The 23193-nt window shown below is 62.9% G+C and overlaps 1 protein-coding gene across 2 annotated transcripts in view; it reads left to right on the plus strand.

The window, feature by feature from the left end:
* The window catches only part of KCNQ1 (potassium voltage-gated channel subfamily Q member 1), a 381610-nt gene that overhangs the window by 244050 nt on the left and 114367 nt on the right, over positions 1–23193 (plus strand). The gene's annotated exons all lie outside the window — the stretch shown is intronic.

Here is a 23193-nt window from a genome sequence, read left to right on the forward strand (position 1 = left end):
TCTCTGGGAGTCCCGGCCGGGTCCCTGAGCTACCGCCACTCACATCATGACGCTCTCGTGGATCTTTACAAGCCTCGATCGTCCTCCACCAAGCATCCTGCCACCTGCAGCCTCCAGCTCCGCCGTCCTAACCATGGTGCACCCTGAGAGAGGTGAGGGGTGTGGAGAGCCCAGGAAGGTCTGCAGGAATCACTGGACTGTTTCCCAGACAAGCTGTTTTATCACGAGTCCCCACGACTGATAAATAGTCCTAAATACCAAGTGAGACATCTCGGGGCCTCCCCGCCAGGCAAACAGGACTTTGGCAGCTTATAAAAGGAATTCAATTTTTCATATTTCCTTTCAACTCAAGGGTCTCAAATCCAGTCTGCAGCCCTGGAGGGGAGGGTCCTGGCACTGCTTCTGAGGAGGGTGCCTCTGAGGGGAGGCAGAGTCAGCTCATGGTGAGCTCGCCTGGAGCCGGTGGCAGGTGGCCGGGGCTGCTCACCTGGCTCTGTCCCCTTGGACGGGGCGGTGGGGACCAAATCGGATTCCTGCCAGCTGGTATGCCCGACCTCGCTGGGTCTGTCTCTCCATCTGTAGAGCAGAGAAACCCTCCCTGGATTCCCTGACCCCTAGAAAGTCAGCAAGGGGAGACCAAGTCTGAGGAGGTTATGGTTTGAGTCCTTTGCGAGCAGGGAGGGGCTTTGTGGCCCTGCTTTTTTGAGCCATGAATATCACTGACTGCTCTCATTTGTCTGCTCAGTGGCACTTACTGGGCTCCTTCTGTATACCTTGCCCTCTGCTCAGCTTGGGGACCAGTAGTGTGGAGTGGAGGGACTCCAGGGCTCCCCGCCTGCGCCTGGCGGGGTGCAGGATCCTGAGGGCAGGGCCAGGATGGGGTGCTGTGCTCACCAGCACCCCCCAAGGCTGTGGGGAGGCTCAGAGCAGGGTTCCCAGGGATGACAGTGAGGGCTCTCCTCCCACCTGCCTACCCCAGGCTGGAGGAAGGTGTGTAAACTGGAGTCTGGAGACCCACGCGCCGGACTCTGAGCCTCATCCCAGCTCGTGAGACAGAGCTGGGCTGAGGAGCTTCAGGGGGCTTCAGTGCAAGTGTGCAGATGGGGTGGAGGGGAGCCTGTGGCGGGGGCACCCCCTGCCCACTGCAGCCTCGGGCCGCCTGGCCCGCAGCCACAGCCCGTGGCAGGGATGCTGGAGCCCACGCCCCTGGCTCAAGGCACACACTCGGTCTCCTTGAGAGTCTCAGGCAGGACAGAAGCTGCGGGGGAAGCAGAGGGACTCCCAGCCCTGCCTCCACCCAGGGCCGACCCCTGGCTGTGAATGGGGGTGGTGAACGGTCCCAACACGAGAGGACACAGAGGCCTCGCCGGGCAGGACACCCCTTGGCACAGGGGCACCGGGAGGCGGCAGGCGAAAGGCAGGCGATGCCGTGAACTGCCTCTCCGAGCCATTGGTGTCTGTGGGTTTTTCACGTCTGGGAGGGATTAATGAGCCTCTGAATGAGATCCCAGAGAGCAGCCAGGACCCGGCCTGAGATGCAGCTTCCGTGGGCCGCATGTGGGCAGCCCCCGCGCCCCCACAGTGCCCCCCACCAGCCGGACCCGCTCCTCCTCCCGCCCTCTGGATGTGTTCCCTGAATCACACTATTCGCTGCTCTCCACCGGCCCTTCTGGGCTCCTCTCTGCCGCTCGCCATAAAAACGCTCCAGTCATCTTTTCCGCTGTGGTTTTTATTGTTTTATTTTATTATTCCAGCTCTATTAAGTTGGGAAGAGCTGGAGAAACAGTTCCTTCTCCTCCAAGCCTCCAGGACGAGTCACAGCCATTGTAGATCTTAATTAATCACCCCACCTCCGCCCCACTGGTAGGTTTTACTTTCTTCAACTTTACTTTCCTCCCTGTGAACATGGGGGAGTTTTAAGGAGGGAAACCTGTGGTGCTCCCGGAGCAGCCTCCTTTCCCCCACTCCCACCAGAGGTGAGAAAAAAGTGAGCTCAGATGGTGGGTCAGCTCCACTTCTGGAGGCCATGGCCACAGGCGCTGCTGGCCTCCGGCTGGGCCTGGCCTCAGTGGAAGCCAAGTGCAGGGCGAAGGCCCCGGGAGGAATCTGGGTTCTTTTGGCTGCTGGTAAGATTATCCATTAAATCCATATTCCTCACTGTAGAGTTCACGTATTCAGAGGCTAGCCCGTCCTCCGGCCGTCTTACATTACTGCAATATTGCTTCCAGATGGGCAGATACCCACTCGGAGCCCGGCCCCACAGACTCACCGGCCAGCGTGCCGCTCACCACCCAGCCTTTGTTCTTCGAGTCCCCCTCGGTCCCCGCTCACTTGGGGAGCTCTCGGGAGTGGAGCGGGGGTGCCAGGCCAGGGCCCCCATGGGAATCACCACAGAGAGCGGGCAGGCTGGTTGCCAGAGGGCCCCTGGTCCCAAGCTGTGGGCAGAAAGACCCCTTTCCTGCCCCCGCCCAGCGGTCAGGGCTGTGACAGGCGTGGACAGTCCTGGCCTCACCGGGGCCCCAGGCGGAGGCGTCCTGTTTGTGTGTCCCGCCCCAGGGAAGTCACACAGGACCATTCCGGCATTCTTCCCCTGACGGGCCGGGCTCATTCCCCTGGTGCAGCCCGAGCACCGTGGGTCAGCCCCTCGGGCCCCACGGCCCCTGCCTGCCTCCCCGCCCCTGGGGTCTGCCTTCCTCGCGTGGCTCCTCGGCCAGGTCTGAGAGCTCCAGTGGAGTCAGGGTGGCCGTCGTGCCATCAGCGGGGACAAAGCTCTGTTTTCTGTCCTCCTCGTCTCTGGGCCCCTGGGTTCGGGCACAGGGTCGGGCAGGCTCTGTGCATGGAGGAGCTTGTGGGAGAGGCGGGTGGCAGGCAGGCAGGCAGGTAGGGGGTGCGGCATCAGTCAAGGCTGCACATGAGCCCAGGGGAGAGGGCGGTGGGGGGACCTCGGTCTCTCCGCAGGGGGCTGGGGGCCGACGCACCCTGATAAAACCCCATCCCGCCCACCTTGGGCCCCACCAGCCTTCAGAGCTTTGACCACCCCAGCGGCCAGATCCAGAAGGACCGCTCATGTAGGGAGCAGGTTCTGGCTCAGGTGGTGGGGAGCCCTCCTGGGGCACCCCCAGATCACACTCTGCCTCTCTAGCCACATTCCAGAGAGACCTGGCCCGAGGCTTGACCGGCTAGGGTGGCCCCGTGCCATCCTGAAGCCCCATGTCCTCCTGGGTGGGTGAGCCGCCACAGCCCCCAGGCTCTAGTGGCTGAGTGGGCAGGGGACAGCAGGGTCAGAAACAGTCCCCAGGACTCCTCTGTTCAGCCCCCTCTGGCTGGAAGGGTAGGGGAGAGGCCTCCCGCCCTTGTACTCGAGGGATGAATTTTGGGCTTGATTACCTGAGATAAAACAGGGCTTCCCTGACAACCTCAGGCCTGCGGCTTTGGGATTAACTCCCTCCTGTAAAAGCAGATTTCAGAGGGTTTAAGCCACCCGGGGGCCGCGCCCTGCCTTTGACCTCGCCTATGCTCTCCTGTCAAGTGCTGACCCCTCCCGCCCCCTGGGGAGGTCAGAGCCCCTGTTTCTCACCCAGCTCGTTTGTCTTGGTTGCTAGGCCAACATTAATTGCTATTTGTATCCCTTACAATTTTTCACATTTAGGGCGGTCGTAAATAACCCCACAGAGATCTGTGCCCCTCTTGGGGGTGGGCTCAGGTGGGTCTCTTGCTGCGAAAGAAGCAGGAAATAGGCATGGAGCTGAGGCTTCCCTGGTGGCTCAGACGGTAAAGAATCGGCCTGCACCATGGGAGACCCAGGTTCAATCCTTGGGTCTGGAAGATCCCCTGGAGGAGGAAATGGCAACCCATTCCAGTGTTCTTGCCTAGAGAATCCCATGGACAGAGGAGCCTGGTGGACTACAGTCTGTGGGATCACAGAGTCAGACACGACTGAGTGGTTAACGCTTTCCTCTCTTGAGGCCCTCTTGGTTTCTTCAGATACGGGTCATCTGGGGTCCCCTTGGGGAGGCAGTTTCAGGTGGTGGAGCCACATGGCTGGCTGGCCGAGCCACGGTGGTCAAGGCTGCCCAGTGGCCAGCAGTGCCACGCACGTGTGGCCGTCTAGGAACTTGTGAGTGTCCCTTCTCCACGGACAGCCTTGTCTTTGGTGCCCAGGGCACGTGGCTGCCCGCCTGGTTCCCAGGGTTAGGCTGCCAAGTAGTGTCACTGTGAACAGCCTCGGTTCATGGAGCCTGGTGGGTTTCCACTCCCTCCCCCCCACCCCCCGAACATCATATCTTGAAGGCTTCCCAGTGGTCACCTGGCCCCGACCAGTCCAAGATGTGGGGTTCTCGCTAAGCTGGGGGGGGGGTGGCTGTGGACAGCACAGGTGGCATGGTGCTTCTCCAGGAGGGGGAACCAGAACTCGGCGGCCCACCTTGAATGGAGCAGGGCTCTGGTGTTCTGGCTCGGAGGCAATATTTTGATTTCTACATTTAGAGGGAGGTACAGGTGGCCCAGAGCTAGAGATAACGAGGCCCGGGCAGTGACCGGCTCTAAGGATGGTGCCCAGCCCAAGGCCAGGCACACAGTGGGGGCTTGCCACGCAGCTACTGGGCACGCACGCGGGGCTCGACGTCAGGTGCAGAGTCGGCTCGGGCCCTAGACCGGCCGGGTGGGGGTGGGTTTCTTCCCTCTCAGGTTGCTTGTCTGATGTGGGACAGCTGGGGGCCTGCACAGGGAGCCAGGCTGGTCTCACGGGCAGGGAAGAGAGCCTGGAAGGACGGGCTGAGGCATTTGGGGCCCTTCCCCCCAGGAGAAAGGAGACCATCGGAGTCTGGGGGTCAGAAAGCTGCACACGGGGGTCTCTTCTTTTCAGCCCCCTTGTTGGGACCTCCCTTGGCTCTGGCCTTGCGGCCCATGGGACCGCATATACCTGGAACCCAGGGCAGGCCCGCGTTAATGTCCTGCTTCACTGCCTCCGAGGTTCGTGTTCTCAGGCTTGACGTTTACTTTTCCTGAGGGTCAGCTGGGGAGCATGGGCCCTCCCTCACAGGGCGATGTATGAGCTTAAATGAGATTCATGCCTGTGAGGTGCTAACACGGTTCCCAGCACGAAGCGGGCCGTTACCGGGGGGTTGGACTGTTATCGAAACGCTAGCCGGCTGGGCCTTCCTCCGGGCCTCCCACACCCGGCAGGCCTGCAGACTCCACGCTGTGTCCTGGAGGAGTTAATGATCAGCCAGAGTCTGGCCCTGGCTGCGGAAAGGGTCTTGCTAGCTGCTGATGCGGGGCTGCTGGGCACCAAGCCGCCCCGGGTCCGGAAGCACCAAGGGTGGGGAGAGAGAGGGGTGCCTGAGCAGAGCGCCTCCCCCTTCCTTCTCACTCCCAGCAGGGCAAACAGACCCCGCAGCCCCTGCCGGTTCTGGGTCTCTCCAGCCTAGTCAGGGCTCTTTGTGGGAGGGCGGGGGTGTGTGGTGCGGGCTCGTGGGTCACCCTAAGATGAGAGCAGCCACAGCCGGCCCGTCGGGCGCGTCTGACTGCAGCCCGGCCTTCCGTGTGCCGGGTACTAAATTTCTCAAAACGCTCAATATTGGAAAGTCAGCAGAAAGGAGACGGAGGTGGCCATGGTCGGCGAGCTCCTCCCCACCTCCCCCACTTCCTCCCTCCCTCCTTCCTGACTTTCTGCCCTTTTCCCTGCCCTGCTCCCACAGCACTACGTGCCCCGCCCTGCCAGGCCCGCCAGGAGGAGCCGCGGTGTTGGGGGAGGGGAGTTCCCACCAGTCACAGCCCCCTCCCCCACCTCCTGTATTTCAGGAAAGTTCCTCCAGCCCTACAGACTGGCTTCTTATTTTGTTCTGAGCACAAGCTCTCCTAAGGGTGGAATGTGGGGGCTCCCTGAGGGTGGCAGTGGGGAGGGGACGGATGGGAAAATTGCTCCAAGGGTGAGGTACAGCCCACCGGACCCCCACCATGTGCCCGTTCCCCCCAGACCTCAGGTCTGAGTGCCCCAGGGGGTAGCTCAGCGTCAGGGTACCTCGGAGACCCCAGAGAAAGAGCTGACCTTGGTCCCGGAGGCTGGGAACGGCTCGTCCGCTGCAGAAGCGTTTCTCCCAGCTTTGCCTTGTTGAAAGGGTGTAGCCTGGTCGGTGGGGTTGATGACTTCTCAAGACGAGCCCAGGAGGGTGACAGGCCAACATGCCTGGCCTGGCTTAGAACCCTGGAGGACCTCCTCGGTACCCAGGGCGAGGCTCGCAATAGGGTTTCGGCCTCCACTCTCCCGAAGCCCCCTTGCTCGCCCTGATGTCACTTGCCATCACCCGCGCGCACCCTCCTCCTGCTGGCCATCGGCTGCTGGAAGCCTCGGGAGCCCCCACGCCGCCACCCATGCATCCTGGCTGCCCTTCTGCCTGGCTGAGCCCCCTCCTCACTCTGCTTCCACCCCATCCTCTGGACTCACAGAGGCCTCCCCACCCCGCGACCACCCCCTCGGAACCTGATGTGGTGGGGGACCAGAAGTAGGCAGGGCAAGGGTCCCCCAGTGGCCGCAGGGCGTCCGGACCTGTGACTGTGGGAGCACGTTGAGTGCCGTGGGCCTTCCGGGGACCCCCCCGGGCGGCTTTGCATAGGCAGGTGGCACGGCCAGTGCCACCTGTGGTCAGGGAAGGGCAGCTACTGTTAAGACACCCTGAGTGTCAGTGCCCACGTGGTGTTGCCCCAGCCCCAGCCTCCTTGCAGATGTGGTCCTCACTGTGGCCCCTGTGAGAGCATGAGGGGACAGGAGGCCACCTCGCCAGCCACCTAGGAGCTGTGCGCTCCGGATACAGGGCTGACTTCCCCTGTCTGGACTTCCGCGTCTCTCGGTCAGGGATGCTATCAACCGCGTGCCTTCACAGGTGGGTGTGAGGCCCTGAATACGTGTGTCCAGCCATCACAAGAGCTGACGGTGGTTAGTGTCGGTGTCACGCCAGGCACACGCATCTCCCCAGAACTTGGGGAGCACAGATTGAAATAACAAGTCAGGAAAATTGTCTCTGCCTGAGAACACTCGTGGTATTGCCAGCCCTGGTCACAATGCTGCTGCTGGGTGGCAGCCTTATCTGGCGTCCCCGTGCCTGAACCCTGTTGGTAGTACCCGAAGCTGGGGACCGCCACAGGCTGCGTGGTTTCAGACAAACAGCCCCAGTGTGGCTGTGACCCCCAGAGCCGTCCTCATTTGCCATAGTCTTCATTATGAAAGACAGAAATGAACAGATGGAGCTCTTACCGCAGATCTGTGACCAGGCCACGCACATCACGTGTCCCTGTCCCATCGTGCACCCACCGTGGGTACAAACACGCCGACTCTCAGTCTCCCGGTTACACGTCTCCCCGCAGGCTGGAGTGGCCAGACAGCGGGGTCCTATCCTCGATCTCACTGAGACCTGCCGGGAGGCAGACCTGCCACGGGAGGTGGCACGGGGGCTGGGCATCCTTGCGCGTCGATGGGACAGGCGGGATAGAGAGCCTTGAGGCAGACAGAGCACCCCTGTCCCTTGTTACCCGTGAGAGTGTCGGTGGTCTCGTGAGGACGCGCGTGTGGGCAGCTGTCCGCGTCCGGTGCTTCTGCACACACAGGCACAAGTTCGCTGGCTCGGCCACCTTGCGGGGCCACACTGAGGTCAGGCCTCCTTCGGGCCAGGCCCACGCTGGCCTTGCGAGGGGACAGCTGAAGGCCAGGAGGAGGCCCCTGGCCTTGGGAGAGCCTCCCAAAGCAGCAGTAGCCCCCTCGAAGGTCGCCTGGCTTCTCTCTGCGAGGGGAGTGGGACCCAGGGCAGGCAGCAGCAGCGTACCATTAACCCCTGCCTGCCTGCAGCGCCGAGCCCCTGCCAGGGCTTCCCAGAGTGTCCTGCACTGGGGCCCTCTTCCTGGGCACCAGGGGCCCAAGAGTGGCCCCTGAGAATGGGAGCTAAAGTATGAGCAGCCTCTGCCACCCCCTACCCCTTGGCAGGCCTGGCTTCCAGAGCCCAAGGGCCCCATGCCTTCTGGAAAGTTCTTAGCATCTCTCTTGTGGCCTGAAGGAAGTTAGGCCCCTGGAGTGTTTGGGGCAAATGTCCCTCATTTTTCTCAGTAAATTGGGTTAGTAGGCTGCTGGGGGTCAGAGATTGGCATAGAATCCTTGGCCACTGGAGCTTGGCACTGAAGGGCTGAGGGGGTTCCCCTGGGTCTCCCCATCCCAGAGGCCAAGCAGCAACGCCCCTCCCCGACCCCCACCACCACCACCAGCCTGCCTCCAGAGTTTCCCCTGGGACAAGAGCAGGGTGGGCAGGCACAGCTCTGCAGCTCAAAGCCACAGACAGACAATCCTTGGCCCCTGCAGAGGCCAGGCTCAGATGCGAGAAGGGTTTTGTCTTCGGAAGCTTATAAAGAGTTAAAAAGGCAAGAAGGGGGCCAGCTGGGGCCTGCTTCAGGTTATCCTCTCTGAATGTCAAGGAGACGAGCTGCTAGGGCCAGACCAACTCCAGGGAGACAACAGGACAAGTCACAAAACATCCAGCAGCGTCCACGACTAATTTCTTCCCCTGTTTATCCTGCTGAGGAGGCTGAGTTAAAAGGCAGTGCTTTGGGGGTTGAAAGGCTCCCTGCGGGGTCTGTGTGCAAGGGGACCCCAAGCCTGGGAGGCCTTTGTTCAAGGCCGTTAATCAGCCAGCCCCCTCTGGGCACTTTGAGGACCGAAGCTCCAGCCCCAGCCCCGCACTACAGTGAGGGGAGCACTATCTCCTGCCACTACAGCCTTAGGAGGGTAAGCACCGTGCTCTCCATCCCATCCAAGGTGTGAGTGGAATTAGCAGATTGTACCAAGAAATATTTCTATGGATTTACATTCCGGAGGTCGAGAGTCTTCTCAAGAGTTTTCTCCTGTGTGTTGGGGTGGGAACCGCCCTACAGAATGGGCAGGGTGGGCGGGGGCATTCTCAGGGCATGGGGGATCACCCTCCTCATCCCCACAGGGCCTTACTAGGACCCCTGTCACCCTGCTACTTGAGACGTGGCCAGCAGTGCCAGACAGTGGTTCTCTAGGGCTGTCATCCCCATAGCTGCCAAGCCATCTGCCATCCAAGGAGGCGTCGAGCTCACCCAGAGCCCTCTGTCTCCCCTCTGCCCCCCAGTTCCTTCCAAGGCCTTAGTCCAGCTGAGGGAGGCCCCAGAGTGGCCTTGTCTGGGGAGGCCCATCGAGATCTGGCTCCTCTACCCTGCGCGGGGCCAGCACTCTGGAGACACCCTTTTGGTCAGTCCCAGAGGTCCGGCCCTGTCTGAGGGATTCCTGTACCTCTTTCCGTGGCCAGCTCGGCCTCCACATGGTCTTGCAGCCTGGCCTCTTGCATGAGTGGCCCCTGCATGCAAGGAGCACACAGCCAGCCTCTGGGGGTCCTGCCAGCACCAGGTGGGGGAAGCCTGCACCCCCCCTGAGAGCAGGGCTGAGTCCTGAGATCCCAGCCAGGAAAGTCTGGGCACAGGGGCAGGGGAGGGATGCGCCTGTCCCTCGGAGTGCACAGGTGATGTGACACCCCATCAGCTTGACGGGTAGAGAAAGGCAGGTGGGGTGAGGGTGGGAAAGGACTGCAGACAGCCGGGGTGGGGCTGGGTGTGACCCCTCAGCCCTGGGGACAGCCTCTCTGAGGAGGTGACAGTTGGGCAGCACCAGGGGAGCCTGTCCATCATGGGGGCGCTGAGCGTGGTCCATAAGAAGCCGGGGCGCTGCTCCATCTGCCCAGGGTCCCGAGACACGAACGGCTGGGATGGGCTAGGAGGCTGAGTCTGGGACTCGAGAGCCACAGAAGGCTTCAGAGGGCTGTGAGTGAGGGGTGACCACAGGCAGAGCCACTCAGGATGCCCCCTCCTCCCGTCCTGCAGGGCGGGTGTGGCCGCTGGTGGTGCCTGCACCCCTCTGTGGAGCTCCACGTGCCCGGCCTCCACTGCCCCAGGGTGGTGGTGGGCACTGTGCTGTCCCCACTGACCACTGGGACAAGTGAGGGGTCACTGAGTCTCAGAAGCCTCCTGGGGGCACATGGGTCTCTTGGGGGAACACAAGAGGTGGGCGGATCCCCCCAGACCAGGAGTGGCCCTGGTCCCAGCCCTTGAGCTCCCTCTCCGAGCCTCACCTGTCCCAGGCATATGATGCCACCCTCCTTGCCGCATCAGAGGGGCAGCGTAGGTGAGACCAGATGGCACTTGTTATGTGCCTGCCACGTCTGGAGGCCCCATGAAGACAGCACCAGGCCTGGTCCAGTTCACGGACCCAACCCTCGCATGCCGGTGTGCCTGGAAGCAGCAACGGGTAGCCAAAAGACGATGCTGAGACTCAGGGAGGCAGTGTATCTGTTAGCTTTGCTGCCAAACAAACTGTCCTCAGGTCACATGGCCACGCCCAATTCCAGAGTGAAGAGATGCTTCTTGCCGCAGATGAGAACAGTGAAGTCACAGGGCAGAAAGGCACTGCCAGGCATGGCGGTGAGGAGGGGGCCCTGACCTGCCACAGGCACAAAGGAGCTGGCTCTTTTCAGTGGGTGGAGGAGGAATTTAAACCCCCGTCTCTCAGTCTGACTCCGAGCCCTTCCATCCACCCCACCCCACCCCCAGCCCCCGGCTCCTGCCCAGGGACCCCCATCATCATGCTAGAAAGCCACATCTGGACCTGGACGCTCCACTACAGTCGCTGGGGAGCCATGGACAAGGAGTCCAGGAAGCGCAGAGGGAAGGAAGGCCGTGCACACGTGCAGGTTTAGGTAATATACGGTCCTCCCCGCAGGCCTGGCATCGCTTGGCGGTGTCAGCTTTCGGCATGTAGCCACTTATTCCATCAGGGCAGACAGCCCTCCCGCTCCACCAGGTGACGGTCTTAAATCCTTGGGAGCGACAGCCGTCCTCCCAGAGGGATTGGGTTTCTGCAAAGGGGCGCAGGGCTGACAGCCAGGGTCCCCCTCGCTTCTGTGTGCCCTCCAGCTGCCTCTGAGCTGCCGGCTCTGTGTCGAAGGCCGGGGACCAGGGCTGGATGCCTCCCTGGGAAGCGGGACGTGGAGCTTTGCCCCCAGCAGCCCTCAGTGCTGCACCCCGTTTGCAGTCCCTGAAGGAGAAGGGTGGGAGGACCCTGGGAGCCCACTGCTCACATTCCTCCCCTCTGCTCATGGCCCTCCATGAGGCAATGCTGTGATTCTCTGGGCTCACAGAGATGGGGCCGTGGGGACTTGCCCAAGGAGAGAGGGGCTGGGGCAGAGTCAGCGCTCAGAATGGGGGTGAGGTTCACTAGCCCCCCGCACATAGGAACGTCTCTAGGATCAAGCTTTTGGTCTCAGAGCTGGCTTCATCCTGCCCTCCCGCTGGCCAGCTGTGCGACCTTGAGCAAGGTCCCCAGAGGCCCGGGCCTCAGTGTTCCCAGCTCTGAAGTGGGGACACCGTCTCGTCACAGGGAGTCAGCGACTGACCCAGTGGCCTGATCCAGGTTCTCAGAGTGGCGCCTGGCATGGCCGGGCTCGGAAATGGATGGCCCATCAGAGCAGTCACGCTGGAGTCTGTAATGTCCCCAGGGCACCGGGTCTATTTAGAGACAGTCAGGGAGCCGGACAGTCGCGTGTGTGATTGGCTGAAAGTCGTGGACTCGTCTGCTAAATGCAGGTTTTGCACCCAGGGTTCGACCTGTCCCCGCCCCATTTCAGCCCCCAGGAGTATCGTCCCCACAGGGAGGGACGTCTGTGAGAAGGGGACCTTTCACTGTGCAGACAGCCAGGACCATCCACAGCAGGGACGGTGGTGACAGCTGGGAGCTGCGGTCCATCTGTCCCCACCCAGACACACGGCCACGGCCACTCACGAGACATCAGTGGTGGGGGCTCAGCTGCAGGGCCGGCGCTGGGGGACATGCCCCAGCAGGTTGCAAGTCGCTTCAGCTCTTTGGTGGCTTGACTTCCAGCACACAGGCTGCCCGGCTCTCAGACAGGAGAGGCCCTTCTACCACCTTTTGCCTCAAAAGAACAGCTTTCATGGTGGAGGCGCCCTGCCGGTCTTCTCTCTGGGGCCCTGAGTGTCTCTCTGAATCTCTGAAGTAGAGGCCTGTGTTTAGCTGTGACTGAGGAAGCACTTTAGCGAGAAGGTCCCCACGTCCCCCCAGGACCTGGAGGCCAGTTTGCTTTCTCCCTTTCCCAGGCATCACCCCCCAAACCAGGCCGGGTGTCGCCCCGACCCCGGCTCCAGACTCCACAGCTGGATTCCCACATCTAGCGAAGGGGAGTCTGGGGGAGGCGTGGGCTGCTGGCTTCTCTGAAACGGGGCAGCTTGTGCAAACGCTGCCTCCCCGGCCCCGGGTGCCGGTCACCTGCCCGGTTAATCATCCCGGGGCCCTGCGGGCCAAGGAGAGGTGGGAGGCCGACTCCCTGCTCCTCAGATTCTGCTGAACTCACTGAAACCCTAACCTTCGGGCTTCCCCACTAATTTGTGATAAGGCCTCGCCAAGAAAAACAGCAGGCAAGAGACCCCTGATTTCTCTGCGAATTCCAGAGCGCTTGGTTCATTCCAGCAGGGAAGGGGCCCCGAGGCGGCCATGCATGCAGAGCCATCGCTGTGTGGGTGCAGGGCTGGAGACGGCCTCTCGGGAGTAGCTAAGGAGGACCACCTGCCCGCTGGAGGAGATTGCTTCCAGCTGGCCGGGGCAGGAGGCCGAGGGTGGGTCCCACGGTGGCTCAGGCTGAGCTGTACTTGCTCATGTGGTGTGTGTGTGTGTGTGTGTATGTGGCCCACGCAGGTGGGGGTGAGTGTAGAGACTCGTTTCCCCACCACCACCAGGCTCCTGACCTTAGAACCCCAGGGCCTGCAGATGGATGGGGGAACTGTCCGTGCCCTGAGAATAGGAGACAGCTGTGTATCTGAGGGAGGCAGAGGGGCCTCCCGCAGGCAGCAGTGGGCTCTCAAGCAGCCCGGACACCCCGAAGGAAGTGGCTACTGCCCCCTCAGAGCTGGGGAAACCAAGCCTGAGGGTGGGAAAGTGACCAGCTCCAGGTTGAGCACTCCTCGCCCCATCACCACCACAGCCCACGTGGCAGGGCAGTGGCCAGGAGCCCAGAGGGGCTCTGGGCGGGACGTCGGTGACGAGCCAGTGGCCCGAGGCCAGAGAGATGGCCGGGGCCCAGTCCCAGCAGGGAGGAACATTATCCGATATTTCTTTCCCAAATCACGTTGTTTCTGTGCTGGCCCGAGGAGAAGCTGACTTCAGCAGGGGGTGTGAGGGTGTCAGGGGACTGGCCTGTCCACCTTCCCCTGGAATTGCCCCTCCTCCATACGGTGGGCAGTCTCCCTATCAGGGGCAGAGCCCCCCCACCCAGCACCAGGGCCAGACCTGGCCTTCCAGGGGCTCCAGAAGAGCACCCAGCCCCCCGCCAGCTGCTCAGCAGACTTCCAAGCTCCTTAAGGAGAGACAGATCACGTTCACTTCAGCCCGGGGCTCCCCTGGATCTGCCCCCCTCCCAGGTGGGGGGTGGCCCTGGGCACAGAGGTCAGCAGGGGCGGAGGACATTAGAGCCACTTGGTTGGAGGCTCAGGCTCTGCGGTCCCAGCTCCGTTCCCCGAGTGGGTCCTAACAAGCCCTGCGTTGTCTGTAGAGAAAGCCTCCCTCCTGGGCCTGCCTTCTGCTCTGCCGGGTTTGTTTCACGTTCTGAAGTCCTGGAACCCTTCCGCCCAAGTTGGAGCCAGGCAGTATCACACGCCAGACGCCAGAAGGACACCCCACCCCCAGAACACGGGGGCGCCGGAGCAGCCAAGGCTCCCAAATCTCAGCGTTCGCAGATTTTAGGGGGTGAGGAGGTGGCCTGGGGGCTGTGAGGGTCTCTGGGCAGGCACCCTGGACTCAAACCCCAGCTGGCCAAGACCCAGGGGCGGCTCACGGCCGCTCTGAGGTTCCGTTTCCTTATCTGTAGTGTGGAGATAGTTGAGGGTAGCTATGTGTGTGGGGCAGGATCCATAGAAAGCAGACACACTTCAGGATTATGCTAGTGTGGGCGGGGAGCTGGGGAGCATGGGGCCTCCGGCAGGAATCTGGGGCTGATGTCCTGCAGCGGAGCCGACCATGACTTGGAGGCTGGGGAAGGGGGAGGAGACAGCCCTGGAGAACAAAGGTCAAGTGAACAGTTTACCTTAACAAGAGCAGGGAGCCCAAGATTGGGGGCGGGGGGAGTGCAGAGCGGGTCGCAGCCAGTAGGGAGACCCAGGCCCAAGTTGGAAGGCCCCAGGAGGAAGCCTGGGACGTCCATGCAGAGATCAGGCTCCAGGACACAGTGAGCCAGTGGAGAGGGCTGTGGTCCGGAAGGGCAAACGGATAGCACCCTGGATTCAAGGACCCGTGGGTGGGGGACACGCGTGGCTGAGCCGGGACCATGCCTTGCTCGCTCCATGACGGGGTGCAGACACAGGCAGGCATTCGTTCCTTCCTCTGTGGAGCTCCAAGGGGTCAAAGGGGAGGCAACGGGCACCCTATGTCTCCTGAGACCCTGCCTTCGTCACATGACCCCTTCCATGACTTACAAGGGCCACCCACCATCCCCAAGCAAGGTCCCTCCTCTCCTGTCCCCTCTGCCCCTTGCTTCTGCTTTGACTCTGATTCTGGCTCCTCACAGCCCTTCCCATGCCCCCCAGGGTCCATAGTCTCCTGTGCCCCAGACCCAGCACCCTGAGGGCAGGGTGGGGGGTTCCTGTTCCTGTCCATCAGGTCCAGGCCACTTTCTCCTGGAGATGCTCGAGCCACCTGGATGGAGCCCAGGTCAGAGCTGGGCCTCAGGGAGGACGAGGCCGGGGGAGCACAGGTCCAGGCGGAGCCCACAGCCTTCTCACAGAGGCTGGCCCCAGGGGAGATCAAGACGGCCGGTCGGGTCCCTGAGGGCTCAGACTGGGGGACAAGTGTCCCAGGAGGGTCCCACAGAGCAGGTGGCCAGCCAGCTCAGAGCCTTGGCAGCCCCCCATGCCCTGCACCTCCCCACCCCCTCACACCTGCCCCAGAGGGCTACGATGCTGTTGAACCGCCAGAAACCTAATCTATTATTACACAGAGACTTCTGTGAAGTCAGGGGTTTGAACTCCCCAGAAGTGTTTGCCCGATTTGGGGCCGATAGCGGGTGATAAATGCTGGCGATAAGGTGTTGATTGGTTCTGCGAGACTCTGCAGACACAGGGGCCGTTGTGCGCGCCGGGCAGTCAACTGCGCTCGCCGGGACAATAGCCCGTTTATCCGCCACTCGCTCTGCGGCCTGCCCACCCCGGACAGGCACAAAGGACGCTCGGGCCAGGGACCCCTAAGCCCGGCTCTCCTCGGGGGGCAGAGCGAGTGTCCCGGCCTGGAGTCAGCGTCTCGTGCTCCTCCTCCCTGGAGCACGCAGCACCCTAGCCTCAGTAGGCGCAACTGTGAAGTGGGATCATGAAGTCTCCATTGCAGGGCTGCCAGCAATTAAGCTAGATCAATACACAACTCTTTGTGGAGAGACGTGCACGTGTTTGTTTGATAAATGTGAGCAACTGCTCCAGGTGCAGGGCTGGAGGTAGAAAATGGACCCAGATCGATACAATGTGGACACAAAATCAACAGAAGTGACCATGAATGGATACAAATTTGATACAAATTGACAAATACTGGAGAGTCGATAATCCAAAGGGGCACAGTGGACAGGCACAAAATACATGTGGGAATACATTTAACTCTTTGTTACTTCTCGATAAGTGCCTGGGAGGGAAATGGAAGGAAGGCCGCGCCTGCCGGAGGCAAGGGCACATCCCAAGTTGAGTCCGGTGCGTCTCACAGAGAGGGTGACCAGACCACAGCCCGGGGAAGGCGGGTTACAGGGCAGCAGCATCAGGGTAGAGTCGTCGATGGAGGCAGGTGGGACTGGGACCCTGGCTGCCACATGAGGACCCTGGCGTTTGCTGCGCGTGGGGCCCGGCCCAGTGTGGGTGGGAGCTAGCGGGGTCCCCAGCTGCAGAGCTGAGGATGGACTGTGGAGGTGCCGGGGGGCAGCTGGGGGACCAGGGCGGGGGCTACTGCACCTGCACAGGGGAGCCGGAGGGCACGGCGGACGGACCCACCGGGCGGGAGGGAAGTGGTGGATTCCGGGCCTACTTGGAAAGGGGCTGTTCTCATCTCCCTTGGCAGCTCTAACAAATCCCTGCAAACTCGGTGACTTTCGGCAGTGCACATTTCTTATCTCATAGCTCTAGAGGCCAGAAGCCCGAGATTGGGCTGAAATCAAGGTGCTGGCTGGGCTCTTTCTGGTGGGAGGCTCCAGGGAGGCTCTGTCCCTCGCTTCTTCCAGCTCCTAGAAGCTGCCCGAATTCCTTGGCTCGCGGCCCCTTCCTGACAGTGCTCGGACCTCTGCTTCCACTGTTTATGCCTCTCTGACCTCCTTCCGTGCCCCCCTCTCTCCCTTCCATGGCGCACGGGGTGCACTGCAGGGACTGGCAGGGGGTGGCATGGCTGCGGGCAGGGTGGGGGCAGACCACGCAGGGCTCAGGAGGCCCCAGGAGGCAGGTCAGCTTTGTCCCTGGGCAACAGGAGCTGGCATCAGGCTTGTGCGGCCCCAGAGGCTTCTGTCCTGCCCGTCCCAAGGGAGGCAGATGGGAGGCGGCTGCAGCCACGGAGGCTTCAGCGGGGAGAGTGAGCTGGGGCCAGGCCTCGGAGGCCGCAGTGAGGACAGGAGCTGGACCAGGCGGGCCACAGGGGCCAGAGCCCTGACCCGGGTGCTTTGCGTCTCTTGGAGCTCCGCTCCCTTAAAGGCAAAGGAAAGAGGCCCTATCACCATGCGTTGTAAGCAAACACCTACTTCTGGCCGCCAGCTGAATGTAGACCCTACAGGTCCCGGGCCTCCCAGAGAGGACGGGGCTGGCTGAGTGTCTTTGACCTTCCCAGCAGGGGAGCCGCCTCCCTGCCCTCCCAGGGGCAGCTCAGACTCCCCGACTTGAGGGCAGCTGCAGTCCTCGAGGCCTGAGTGGGCTCCATGGGATGCCCTCACCCACACTCCCAGTTGTCGCGTGGAATGCCCTCGTCCCACGGTCCGAATGCCAGGCCCCTGGGGAATGTGAGCCCCAGTGAGCCTGGCATATTCCAGCTGTGTCAGTGGGAGAGACCCAGGAAAGGGAGCCAAGGCCACACGCAGGCCGCCCACCCAGCGCTGGGCGCAGGGCAAGGGCACCCGTGAGGCTCACCCAGTGGACCCGGTGCGGCCCCGTGGGCTCACCCAGCAGGTGGACATCCTCCCATGTCCTGTGTCCCCTTCTGAGCTCCAGGCCACACACCCCCCCCCCCCACCCACCGCCCAGTGTCACCCTGCGTTCTCAAGTCAAAGCCCTCTGTGGCCATACACAGCCTGTCTTCCCTGGGATCCCTGCCGCCCTGGGGGTCGGGGCCCTGGAATCCCCACGGAGGAGGGACCAAGGGCCACCCAAGGCAGCCTGGGCGCCCAACCCTCTCCTGTCCGGCTACGCCGATGCTCTGCTGTCCCAGAGGCCTCCGGCAGCACCAAGGCTTCGGGAGCTACTAGAAGCTCTTCCCTTGAGCCACCTTTGTCCATGTCTCAGCCTCAGGTCTTCTGGTTGAAAGGTGGTTTGTGGGAGGATGTGGGGGGGGGACTCATTCAACCAAAGTAGGTCACTGGGCCACAGCCTCTCATGGATATTGTTCTTAGGGCAGCAAGCCCACCGACCCCTGGGCCCCAGAGCCGGAAGTTCAGCCGCCGGCTCCGAGCTTGGCCGCCCTGGTAGCCCCAGCTGTGTGCCTGGGTGCGTAGACGTCAGGGGTGCCTGGCATGTGGCGGTGAGCAGACCCCCTCCTTCTCTCCCCCAACCAGTGCCCAAGACACCGTCCCCAGCACAGTCTTGTCTATAGAGCTTCCTCTGCAGGGAAGAGGAGGAAGGGCAGCAACAGTGACCCAAGCGGGGGCCGGGCGGGGGTGACAGGGCATCACCCCAAGGCTGGCACGTGCAGGGGTTCGGCCTCTGAGCGTTCTGAGCTCAGGAGGGCCATGGGTGCCCAGGCCAGGCCCCTGCCCGATGCGTCCTTTGCACCGAGGTCTGGCTGGTGCCTGCAGCGAGCCAGGCGCTGCTCCAGAGGCCAGGCTGCAGCCATGAGCGAACTCCCAGGGCGTGGGGGGGCCGGCTGGGTCACGGTCCGCACGGCCCAGTCTCTGCCCTGCTCTCGTCCCAGGCGTGCAAACTCTGTGGTCAGCCCCCGTGAAGCCCCTGATGCCCAGAGGCACTGCACCCAACCCTGGCTTGCTCCCTCCCAGGCACCGGGGCCAAGCGCCCGCTGTGCTGACGTCCGCCCTGCTGGCTGGCGGGAGGCTCCGAGCTTCTCCTCCCCTTGCCTTTGCCAGGACCGCCATTCAGACCCAGCCCAGCACCTTCCCACCCCGTGCCAAGGCCCGGAGGGCCTGCGGGCTGTGCCCGCTACAGCTGGGAGCAAGCACAAGGGGCCCGAGGCACCGGTTGCTTCCGACGGGGCCCGAGGGGCGTCTGACCTTTCCGGCCACGGGGCAGCAGTTGCGTGAGCACGAACAATCACCCCAGTGTGCAAGGCACAAGCGGCCTTTTCTCCCTCCCCAGGCCAGCGCGCCCAGCTCCCAGCCTGGCTTCCCTTGAACAAACATATTTATTGTGGCCGTCACCGAGGGCCTCGCCTCACAGTCGGAGCCTGGGGGCCTCTCTCCCACCCACCAGGGCCCCAGGAGGGGACCCCTGCCCCTGACAGTCTCCCCCCCAGCCCCCCTGCCCTCCAGGCTCAGCTCTGCCATGCCCGAGGCAGGGCGGATCCAGCGCAGCACACACACACACACACACACATACACACACCCCCCAGCAGGCTGCTGGCGCTCCCCCGGGGAGCCCATGACCACCCACAGGCAGCAGGCCAGCCCCCAGCCCCAGGCAGGTGGGGGAGGGGCCGCACCAGAGCCCACCCTCCCCTCCCATGCCTTAGTTTCCTCTTCAGTGAGACGGGCAGCATCACCCAGCGCTGGGTGTCTCCCTGACCACCTGGGGTAGCGGTGAGCACCCCAGCCTCCTCCCTTAGCTGAGGTCTTCCCGGCCAAATTTTGTTTAGTCCTCAGGCTTCAAGGGCCACTGCCTCTGCGACCCCTCTGTGGACCAGCCCACGCTCGGAATCAGGACCCCCTCGTGTTCCCCCAGCCGTGGCCCTGCTTTATAGCGCTTCTGGTCTTTGCTCACACATGTCGGGGTGCCTTCTCTTCCTGAGAGCAAGGAGAGTGGGCCCCTGGCAGGCGAGGCCATCCCTCTGGCCTGGGGGAGCCACAAATGTGTGCACGAGGGGCTGCTTGGTCAATATTAGGAGAACCAGCGAACAAACGATCCTGTAAACAGAGAACTGCGCGGGCGGGCGGCAGGAGAGAGCGGGCGCCGCACTCTGGGACAGGGCCTCCAAGGGGGCCGCCCCACCGGCCATGTGGACTCTGCTCCAGGCAGGGGGTGGCGTGAAGGGCGGGGGTGAGCGGTCAGATGAGTGAGTTTTCTGAGCCCTTCCGGCCACTGCGGACATGGAGGAGAGCAGGCCTGGCATCCAAGGCTGCTTGGCTGAGGCGGGAGAAGGGGCTGGGGGCGGGCGGGGAGGGAAGGGAGGGGCTGGAGGCTGACCTGGCAGCGGGCGTAATGAGTGAGGGGGCGTGGAGGCCCACCTGGGGCGGCTTGCTCAGGACGGAGGGCAGTGAGGCGCCAATGCGAGAAGCCCAGGAAGAGAGCGGGCCTCAGGTGGGGGGCTTCCTGGGGGTCCAGCCAGGTCCCCGGTGTGCTCCGTCACGTGTAGGGAGCTGGCAGTTCTGGGCGTCCCTGTGTGGACAGGGCCCCAGGCTCCCCTTCTCAGCCACCGGCGGTGGCACCACGGAGCCGCCTGCCTCTTCTGGCCTTGGTTTCCCCTCCAGTAGGACCCGCCCACCAGGCCCCGTGTGTGGGAGCTTGTGGTCCCAGCTCTGGGAGGGGCGGTGGATAGAGCTGTGGCTTCCCCACTGCTCGGCTGGGGCCCCTCACAAGTGAAGTGCCGTGGCAGCCTCTAGGGTGGCCCTGGGCCGGGGGTGGGGGGACCCTGGCTCACACCAGACTCCCCTGTAAAGGCATGAAATCTGACAGCTCCGCTGCTGAGAACGTCGAAGTCCCGCTGGGGAAACAGGAGGAAGGGCGCAGAGCTGACCTCTGTAGGGTGGCCACCTCCAGAAAAGCTGCTGAGGGAGGGCCTGGCCCTTGGAGAACAGGACACTGGAGCCAAGTGTGGAGACAGGTGTCCATGGGGAGGAGGAGAGGGGGCCACCCTGCCACCTCCAGGCCTCACCCACCCCGGGCCTCAGCCTCAGGGCCAGGGACACTCGATGCCGGGCCTCTGTGCCTCCTCCTTCCAAAGGCCGCCCCTTCGTGCCCATCCCTCCAAATCCTGCCAAGACCTGGCTCATCCCCACCCCCTCCTTCCATCAAGCACAGGCGTGCACGTCCAGCACCCCTGAGAGCTGAACCACGACTCGACTAGAGCGGCTGCAGCAAAGTCCCACGGCTGGGGCAGCTCAGACCACAGGGTTCACTGTCTCCAGTCTGGAGGCTGGACTCCCAGGCCCAGGTGTGGCCAGGGCTGGTCCTCCTGAGGCCCCCTCCTGGGCGTGGAGACAGCCATCTCCTCCCCGTGTCCTCACAGTGTCGTCCCTCTGAGTGTGTCTGTGTTCTGACCTCCTCTTATAAGGACACCAGTCCTGTGGGGTTAGGGCCCCATCCTCGTGACCTCATTTGACCTTAACCTTGTCTTTAAAGGTCACGTCTCCAAATGCAGTCACGTCTGAGGCAGGATGGGGTCCATGGGACGAGCCTGCCGTTTCTTCCTTGTCTGGAAACGGGGCAGAGGCAAGGTGGGGGACCCTTGAATCACACCATCCCTGGGCACCTGGGCCTGGAGAGCCCTGATCCAGGGCCTGTGAGTTTGAGAGCCTGGAAAGTCTGAGGGGGGTGGGGGCCAAAGGGCAGTTGCTGTTCTCAGAGAGCAGGAGCAGACTGGGCACCAGGCACCAGTCGTCCAGGGAGGAAGCCACCATCTTCACTGCGGTGAGCTTGCTCAGGCCAACCCCGGCCCTCAGCTGACAACCCGCTTTCCCCATCCCAGCCCCTGCCAGGTGGCCTGTGCAGACTCCTCACGGAACAAGCCCAGTGAGGCAGGGGCCACACGGACGCAGGTGTGGCCGGAGCAAAGGGCAGCCCCCTGCCAATCTCGCAGCTGACATGCATGTGGCCGCCTGGTGGGCTCTTGGGGCCAGCCCTGGGTGCCGTGTGCCAGCCTTGGGCCAGGTGAGGCTGGGGGCAGGATCTGGGTGACCCGCAGTGCAGGTGGGGAGCCAGACCTGAGCAGGTCACCCTCAGGTCACCTTGGAGGTGCTGGCCGAGGGTGGGGAGGAAACACTGTCCTGCCTGCCCTTCCCAGTTGGGTCTTGAGGGCCCTGGGCCAGATCTCCACATCCTGGGGCCCCCAGCACCCGGGGAAGGGGGAGGAACTGGGGGTCCCACATCCCATTAGTGAGTTCAGAAATGTTCCGGCAGGAAGCATGTAGGCTGGGGCTTTGGAATTAAGCAGGACTCCCCGGGGGCTGAGTGCGGAAGGGGACGTGGGGCCGCACAGGATGGATGAGGCCTCTCGGGTCACCCGGGAGGGGCTGGAGGGAGGGCTGGGAGTGCGGCGAGGCATGAAGGGAGGAGAGGGTCACCTCTGCCGGTCTCTGCACCCGGAGCTGGGGAGGGGGCCCGGCAGTCAGAGCTCTCCTAGGCATGTCGACCTCTCCGTGGGGGCAGCAGGGGCCCCTGGATGCCTGAGGCCTGCAAGGAGTTAATTGCTGGCCTCATGGGCTGGCAAACCCTGACTCACAGGGCTGTAAAAGTCTTGTGTTTTAAAAAATCAGTATATTAGCTTAATTTTATAGATTTCAGAAGTGCTACTTGAAAATAAAACTCTCCTAATTATATTTATGATCCCAACGTGAATCCATTTGACTCCATTCGTGGCGAAGAACCTTTGTGTGAAATGCCGGGAAGCAGCCCCTGCCAGCCGTAAAGCGCAGCTGGTGGGTCCGCAGTGGGTGGGAAGCTCTGTGGCTGTGTGTCCACCAGAGAGGGGTGCGTGGGCCTCGGGGAGTCCGGGGGTGTTGGGGATGAGGCCCCTCGGAGCCCCATCTCAGAGCTTACCGGAAGGCCTCGCTGTCCCCGTCGTGACCCTCGGGAGCCGTCGGGGGGCTACACGGTTGGTGGGCAAAGGCTTGGTAACCCCACCGCCCATGGAAGGGAGCTTCTGGGCACAGAATGGATGCTGTGCCCTTCTCAGGGGCCAGGGGAAGACTGCATCCCCTCCAACAGCAGGGTGAGGTTGTCCTCACTGATCTGGGCTTGTAGTCTGGGAAATGGGAGTGGAAATGGAGGTGAGCAAAGAGATTGTCCAGCAGGGGGGAGGGAAAAGAGACACAATGAGGGGGTGGGGGTGGCAAGAGGGAGCCCCCGGCTGGCAGAGGCAGGGGTGGGGCCCTGCCAGCAGGCTCCCTGGGCCAGGGGGTGAGCAGTTGCGTTGTCATGAGGCCAGGTTGATGGGGGAGGGCTCCCTGAGGAGGTGATGTTTGTCCCAAGTGTGACCAAGAGGCAGAAAGATCCCCCTTCCAGGCTGAGGACCAGAGAGAGAAAACAAAGGCGGCAGGGCGTGTGTGCCCAGGTGTCCCCAGGGCCTCTGCTCACCGCGCCCACCCCTGGGGGCAAAGACCCCCAGTCCGAGCTGTGAGATGCACCTGAAGCCCAGTGCCCTCTGCCCGCCCCAGCAGGGACCCTGGGTCCCAGGGAGGGCCTGGGGCTTGGCCTGCAAAGGTCTTGTGTGGCCTCCAGGTGTGGGGGCCGCCTGATTTTCCCTGGGGCCCCCAACCAGGCCAGGCGGGCCTCTCGGCAGACCACGTGCTGGGCACCAGCCGCAGGACCGCTGCGGGGGGACGCGGTCCTCCCCCGGCCCGGCCTCTGAACACGGCCTTCCTTCCGCAGGAATTCAGGGCAGGCCGCCGAAGGGGCCGGACCAGGACACCAGGCCAGCCTGTCCCTGTTGTTGCAGGTCCACTGTGGGGGCCCACGGCCGGGACAGGGGAAGGCAAGGGGGGCAGCGGCTGTCACTCAACAGCCGGGACGGGTGGGGTCCCCTGG

Source organism: Bos indicus x Bos taurus, chromosome 29 (assembly GCF_003369695.1).
Source record: "Bos indicus x Bos taurus breed Angus x Brahman F1 hybrid chromosome 29, Bos_hybrid_MaternalHap_v2.0, whole genome shotgun sequence".
Taxonomy (NCBI): Eukaryota; Metazoa; Chordata; class Mammalia; order Artiodactyla; family Bovidae; genus Bos; species Bos indicus x Bos taurus.